Below are 6,699 nucleotides of genomic sequence, written 5' to 3'. Positions count from 1 at the left end.
AATTTTGTCTACATTCAGTACTCCATACATGTACCGTAAGTTTGATGTGATGGGAAACATCTTCTTTTTGCATAGTACCAAAGTTGGGATTTTGGGGAGCTTTGTATCTTTCCCCATCCCCGTCCTGCTTCCATTGTGCGTAGATCCACTGCCATTCTCTCCCACTACCTCGCTACCGCCACCTCCCCCTGCATCTGAGCTGTACGAGGCCTCCATTGACTACAGGGGTGTTTGGAAGGAGGAGGCTAAACTTTAGTCCTGTCACATCGAATGTTCGGATACTAATTAGGAGAACTAAACATAAGATAATTACAAAACTAATTGCAGAACCCCTAGGCTAAATCGCGAGACGAATCTATTAAGCCTAATTAATCCATCATTAGTGGATGGTTACTGTAGCACCACATTGTCAAATCATGGACTAATTAGGCTTAATAGATTCGTCTCGCGATTTAGCCTAGGGGTAGTATAATTAGTTTTATAATTAATCTAAATTTAATACTCCTAATTAGTGTCAAACATTCGATGATGTGACGGGGGCTAAAACATCCATTACACCTTTGCCGTTTTGCCGTTGGCGAACTCACCTCCAGCAGCCTCTTCAAGATCTACCTGCGCCACACATCCTGTCCGTCGACCTCGCCCTCACGCCGTTGTCGAGCTCGACACCGACGTCTTGCTCGCCGCCGTTGACCGCGCCGATGATGTGAGGTCCATCTCCAGCGCGGCCACGGTGTCCCCGTGCGGAGGACAACGTTGCTGCTCAAGGTCAGGGTCCGTCATTCCTCTCCTCTTGCCTCTGCCCATTTTCCTCCCCCTCTTCCATTTTCTTTAAGGGCCAGCGACACTCCTGCAGATCTGACAGGGCATCCATGGAGGCTGAGGCAACGACAACGCTGGCCACTCGCACCCCTGCTCCACAACATCGAAGTAAGTAGCAATTAGGAAACATACTGGATTATTGTGTAATGAGTGTAATATTTGCACAGTCGTAGTCTGAGATTTGCCTTGTATAGGAAGGGTGCCTTGAAGGTGTTTGTGATAATGTCAAGCCAAGGACGTGAGCGTGCTTTTTCCAACTTGGAGCATTCCAACAAAGTGAAATCTCTTCTCTCCCAAGTATTCTCATTTCCTAATTATATATTAGACTCTGGTTTGACGAGAACATACATGGCTGTAATTACAAACTTGCTTCGTTAATGGGTCCTCTTAACTGGGTGTACAGTCTGATAAGTAGCTCTCCTCATCTCGGTCCAGCTAACTTTTGGATAAGTGCCTCACCATCCATCGCAAGTAACTGAATATCAGTGGTCATGTAGTGTTTCCTCATTTTATTTAACTAATTAAGAAATATCATGGTGTTATTGTTTATTATCTTATAACAATCAAAACATTATTCTATTCTATCATCTAGGATGTGAATCTAACACCATGTAGAATTGATCTGCGCACATTTTGTACTTTCTGCTTAGTTAATAGTGATTGTGACTAAACGGATTTTTCTCACAGCAAAGGCTAAGTTCTGCACTGCTTACCCCATTCACTAATTCATTCTATGCTAACCAAAAGATTTAATTCTTACCTCCTTCACTGTTTTTGCAGTAATTAGAACTGGGTCTGTTTGCTCTAATGTATTTGGACTTGAATTGGCTTAATTTCTCTGTAATACATTGGCAGCTCTCTGAAATTATATCAGTGGTTTCTAACTGTTTCAAATTGTGGTTTCTAGCTTCTATCATCGCAATGCAGACTAAAAGCAGTTGATGTGCAGTGTGAAGTTTCTTCTTGTTTAATTGTAAATATGTTTAATTGTGGACTCATCACATGGTTTACATGCTTGACTGTAACACAGGCGAGCGAAAGAGAGTTGCAACTCAGATTTCGAAGTCAAATTGTTTCGATTGTTCATTCCTGGCAGTGCTAATAGTTCGGTACATGGGAATGGTGAAGTCTGATGTGAAGTATAGGTCATACTTTTGTCTATTAGGCTAGTGCAAACAATTTGTTGTGTACCTTCTGTTATTTTAGCTTGTACATCTGTAAAATTGTGCACAATGTTTGGTGTAATGGGCTGTGACAAGTGATTTGGCCCAAAAACAAGCTTTGTATGTATTATGAAATTGGATTGGAATTCTATTGGCTATTGAATGGGCTTGAACCACATACTTGGGCCTAAAATGTTTCTGATTAAAAAAATAAAAGTTGAATTATTAAAATGGACCTAAAATATGCTGCGTCAAACCTATTTGGACCAAAAGTGGCCCAACAAAAGTTGGCCTACGATAGCGCAGAAATATAAAATGCGCTAAAAATTGCCTAACAAAATTGGTCTAATAAAGGCTCTTACATGGACTGTGCTTATGATGAACCGAAATTGTCATAACACAGCTGCTACGTTGGATACTTGTCCAACGTGGTGCAACCTTGGAAACAATTTTATGACGACTTATGGGACGAATTTTAATTCATCATAATCTTAGTGACGTACGTCGCTGGTCGTAGTTTATGATGCTCGACTAATGATGAAAGGTTTTCGTCACCCCCGCGTCATAAATCACAGTTTATGACACAAAAAATGTATTTGTGACACTTTTTGATACTTTTTGGGTTCGTCATAGACTGGAAGATTTCTTGTAGTAGGAGCACCGAATCAGTCAGTTATAGACTTTTTAGTAACCGTTGGAGCAACAGCTAGTTCTTGGATTTGGGGCTATTTATAGCCCATTGCCCGACCATTTCAAGGGTGTTAGAGCTTGGAGAATCTATAGGCTCGGTTTCCACACGTACACAAGTCCTCTTGCCACCAAAGTGTTTAAGAGAAGATTAAGGTAGTTAACATAAGGCTTAGATCTTGATTAGTACTGGTTTAAACCTATTAGCGCATTTCTTAGGGTTTAGCCTAGAGTTAGGTGAGGTTTTCACACCTCTTTGTTATCGGTAATTGCGCGCACCGGGACTTGTAAGTTTTGCGAGATCCTCCAACCGTGTTTGTGGAGTGGGCGCTGATGCATGCACTAGGGAGGAGAGGTACTTAGCGTTTTGCCAAAACTCTACCAAGTGGAGCAGTGAGAAGCATTCAGGAGAGGCTAGGTAAAGACCCACTATGCATGGGGAAGGCCTATCGACAATCCACATAGTCAATTGACCGGGGAGCATATGCCCTTGCACGGGTATTCCCTTGAGAGGGGCTCCAACAACGAGGACTAGTAGAAAATTTCACCTTCGGATACCTCAATAAAAATCACCGTGCTGCCATCTAGAAAGTTTGCATTCTCCACCCCTTAACCTTCTGCATTTTATTTTGTACTTTACATTCCCCATTTACCTTTCCTAGAATTGCCACTTGCAGTTTATAGAATTGGAACATAAAGTACAAAACTTTTTCGCGGTAGAGATAGCAACACATTAAAAAAATCTAGTGCACAACTAGATAGAAATTGGAAAGAGGTTTTTATATGTGCTTGGAACTTTAGTTTTTTTTAAACACCCAACTCACCCCCTCTTTCGGTGTCACGGTCCCTTTAACATAAAATAATCCAAATTCTTAAACAACATCCAATTCTACAATAAAGTACTTATCCTAGAACATAGCTGCATTCTTCCGTGCAATGAATTAATAAAAAACACATGTGATGCATAAACAATATAAACTCTAGAACCGAGCACAGTACTACAATGAAGTAATAATAGCACGGCAGCTTTATCTTTCTTGCAATTAATTAATTAACGAAAAATATCTTCAGTGATACGTAAAAGGACAAACAGAATCTAAAACCGCATCCAATTATATTCAATAAATAAATGATAGTACTACGTAGACACATCTTTCTTGTAATTAGTTAATGAGAAACCTATACATGATATGTAAAAATATACATAGACCAAGACAATATCAAATTATACATTAAATTAATTAAAAAGAAACTTTGTGGCAATCCACAAGCTAGTCAGGTGGGTTTTCATACATCCACTTTAAAGTCATTTTGTTTTTTAAACAAACTATATAGAAAAGCAGCCGATTGTATTAAAATGAGGAATAAGTTTAGACTGCCACGATAGCGATCGGTTGGATTGATATATCAACACGACTGCACCACTCAGTTCAAACACAATTGAACAACCACAACAGTCAGTTGGATTGGGATATCAACACGTGCCCTACTACATCGTACCTCTACCGCAACTCCTCAAAATCGTCGCAAACGGCCTAGCACCTCCGCTGCATCACGAGCTGCCACTCTATTAGAGCACCGACCTCGCAACATCTAAACCACCACCTGCTCTTTTTTTACTAATTTGAGAAAGAAAAGAATAAAGACAAAAGAAAAGAAAATGAACACTCCGCAGTCAACCGCCGCAGCTAGGAGGAAGCCAGAGCGACCATGCCGGAATTGCTTGATCTTCAAGAAGATCACAATGCATTTGGCGCCGTCGACACCAACGGTTGGGTTTTCACCCACGGTTCTGACAACCAGCTATAATTTGCCGATGCCCATAACTGCCACCCCTTGTAATAACAGGCTGTAAGTAGGTTGAATGCTAAGGTGGAGAAAAGAGGAGAGGAGAGAGGAGAAGCAGGATGTAAACTTACAGTCTGTTTAGACACAAGAACCAAGAAACTTTGTGAGAGAGACAAGTGTGCCTTGTATTAATATTGAATAGCTCACTAGTATATGAGTGGGTTGAGATAAGCTGCAAAGATACTTACAACCAGCAACCGGTTGTATTATTAGTCTTACCCTAAGTGCGCCAAGCCTCCACCTCTGACACCGCTTCGGGCCACGTGGAGGACCTGCCGCACAAGAAATGACACAACACCGCCATCCACACCACCATGGTTCCAATGGCGCACTACGCTTAGCCGATGCTAGCCACTCCACCATGGCGCCACTAGCACAAAACCGAGCTGACCGCCATCGGCCATGCCAGCACGGCGTAGCCAGCACACCAACGCGCAGGCACAGACCCTTCTGTCCATGATCGCCAATGCATCTGCTCACTAGCACTATCGGCTGGCCCCGTGAAGGGCGTGGGGAACACCATGACGATCCAAGAAGGGTAATGGCGTTTGAGGCGTCACCATCATCATGGCTGGCAAAGCTGGCATGGCTTTCTCTGGTGCTTCCCCAAGTTGGAACCATGCGCACCGGCCCCTGGTCCAGGCCGCCCACAACAGCAACCACAACTGGCTCCAAACGTCGCCACCCACGAGATAGTAGTAAGCATCGCCGTCACCACCACGCATCTCCCGGAACCAAGCGCGCTGGCCCCACGGCCAAACCACCAGCGACGGTGGTCGCAAGGAGCTCCAGACACCTAGTGGCAAGTGCCCCTGCCGCCGCCACACGCCAAATGCGGGTCACGCAGGCATGTCCAAACCGCCGCCGGGACGTGCGCAGAGGGGCTGCCACCCCACATCCTGATCAGGAGGAGCCGGATCCGGGCGTGCCCACACCGAATCAAGTGCCGCAAGGGTCGGAGCAAGCCTCCCGCGTGGCCCACTCGAGCAGCCATCGACGGACCATGTGGGGAATATAAACTTGAGAGATAAAAAGGAAAAAGAAGGGGCGGGCCTCGCCGCAAGGACTTTCGACGGCAGGCTTTGGCGGTGAGCCGGGAAGAGAGTCAGAAGTGGGTGGCGCTGGTTTCCGTTCCGTCCGTGCTACCCGAGAGGGGTGACGCGGGGGCCTTTAGAAGTTTCCTTAGTCTCATCGATAGAATATTCATTTGTTTTCATAATCTATCCCCTAGATACATTGACCATATGCACGTGTAACATCCCACATCCAAAATCTATTTACGACACAGCTCCTCATGTGGAATGCGATCGCAATATTTTTTGGATGCCTAAATCCTAAAATTTCAAGGTGGTACTAAATCCAACAACTACAACCATAACTGGACCATGTTGGCTAGCAAATTCCACTATAATGGTATATATAACAATATGACACTTGTATGGATATCCCATATCGGTACTCAAACTCCATCATTTCTTCCCTTTGTCTGGTGAGGCTCATGGTGTACTAAGCTTGATGAGGACATCAACCCCGACACGGGAATGGCTACTCCAACTGAACCAGCACAGGCGCCACCAGGATCACTTACTCGAGCTCGTGCACGTGAATTAAACTTCGTGATGATTTTAAAGAATGAAGGACCAGAAGTTTCCTAAGTGCATACGCCATCTATGCCCATGATAAACCTGCCCAGAATAATGTCTAGGTGCTGCACCACCTATGTGTTTTTAGTTTTGTCAAGAAATAAGCAGGAAGGTGCTGTGCCACCTAAATCAGGAAAGGAGATCAAGGAGATGGCATGTGGCTGTTTGGGCGCCTATTCCCTGCCTTGTGGGCAGGCTGGGCACCTACCTTTCTCACGCCTCCCCTCCCCCCCTATTTAACCAGGGGCTGTGCCCCCTCTTTTGCTTGGGTTTTCTTTGATAAGTTTAGCCATTGTGCAAACATCCTATGCTGCAGTTGTGCTCAGCGGTCACCTGTGGACAGCCATTGTTAACCCTAATTCGTGAGCGATTGATATTCAGTTTTGCCTTCATCTTGTTCTTGCTTGTTCTTCGGTTGCTTGCAGGAATAGAACCTCATGTTCAGGTTGATCTTGCCATCAGCAAGGTCAATAACCATTTGGAGTTGGTTCAGCGATTGCTAAGGTGCCACGACCTGTTCGTTCGTAGTCGAATCG

At 44.4% G+C, this 6,699-nt stretch overlaps 1 long non-coding RNA gene across 1 annotated transcript; it reads left to right on the top strand.

Annotated features, from left to right (window-relative positions):
* The first annotated feature begins 584 nt into the window (after positions 1-584).
* LOC101782444 lies at positions 585-2,158 on the top strand. Its single transcript, XR_001164070.2, has 3 exons — positions 585-768; positions 857-930; positions 1,017-2,158. It is a non-coding gene; the product is annotated as an uncharacterized LOC101782444 (long non-coding RNA).
* Positions 2,159-6,699: the final 4,541 nt, after the last annotated feature.

This window comes from Setaria italica, chromosome V (genome assembly GCF_000263155.2).
Source record: "Setaria italica strain Yugu1 chromosome V, Setaria_italica_v2.0, whole genome shotgun sequence".
Taxonomy (NCBI): Eukaryota; Viridiplantae; Streptophyta; class Magnoliopsida; order Poales; family Poaceae; genus Setaria; species Setaria italica.
This window is presented reverse-complemented; position numbering and strand designations above follow the sequence as displayed.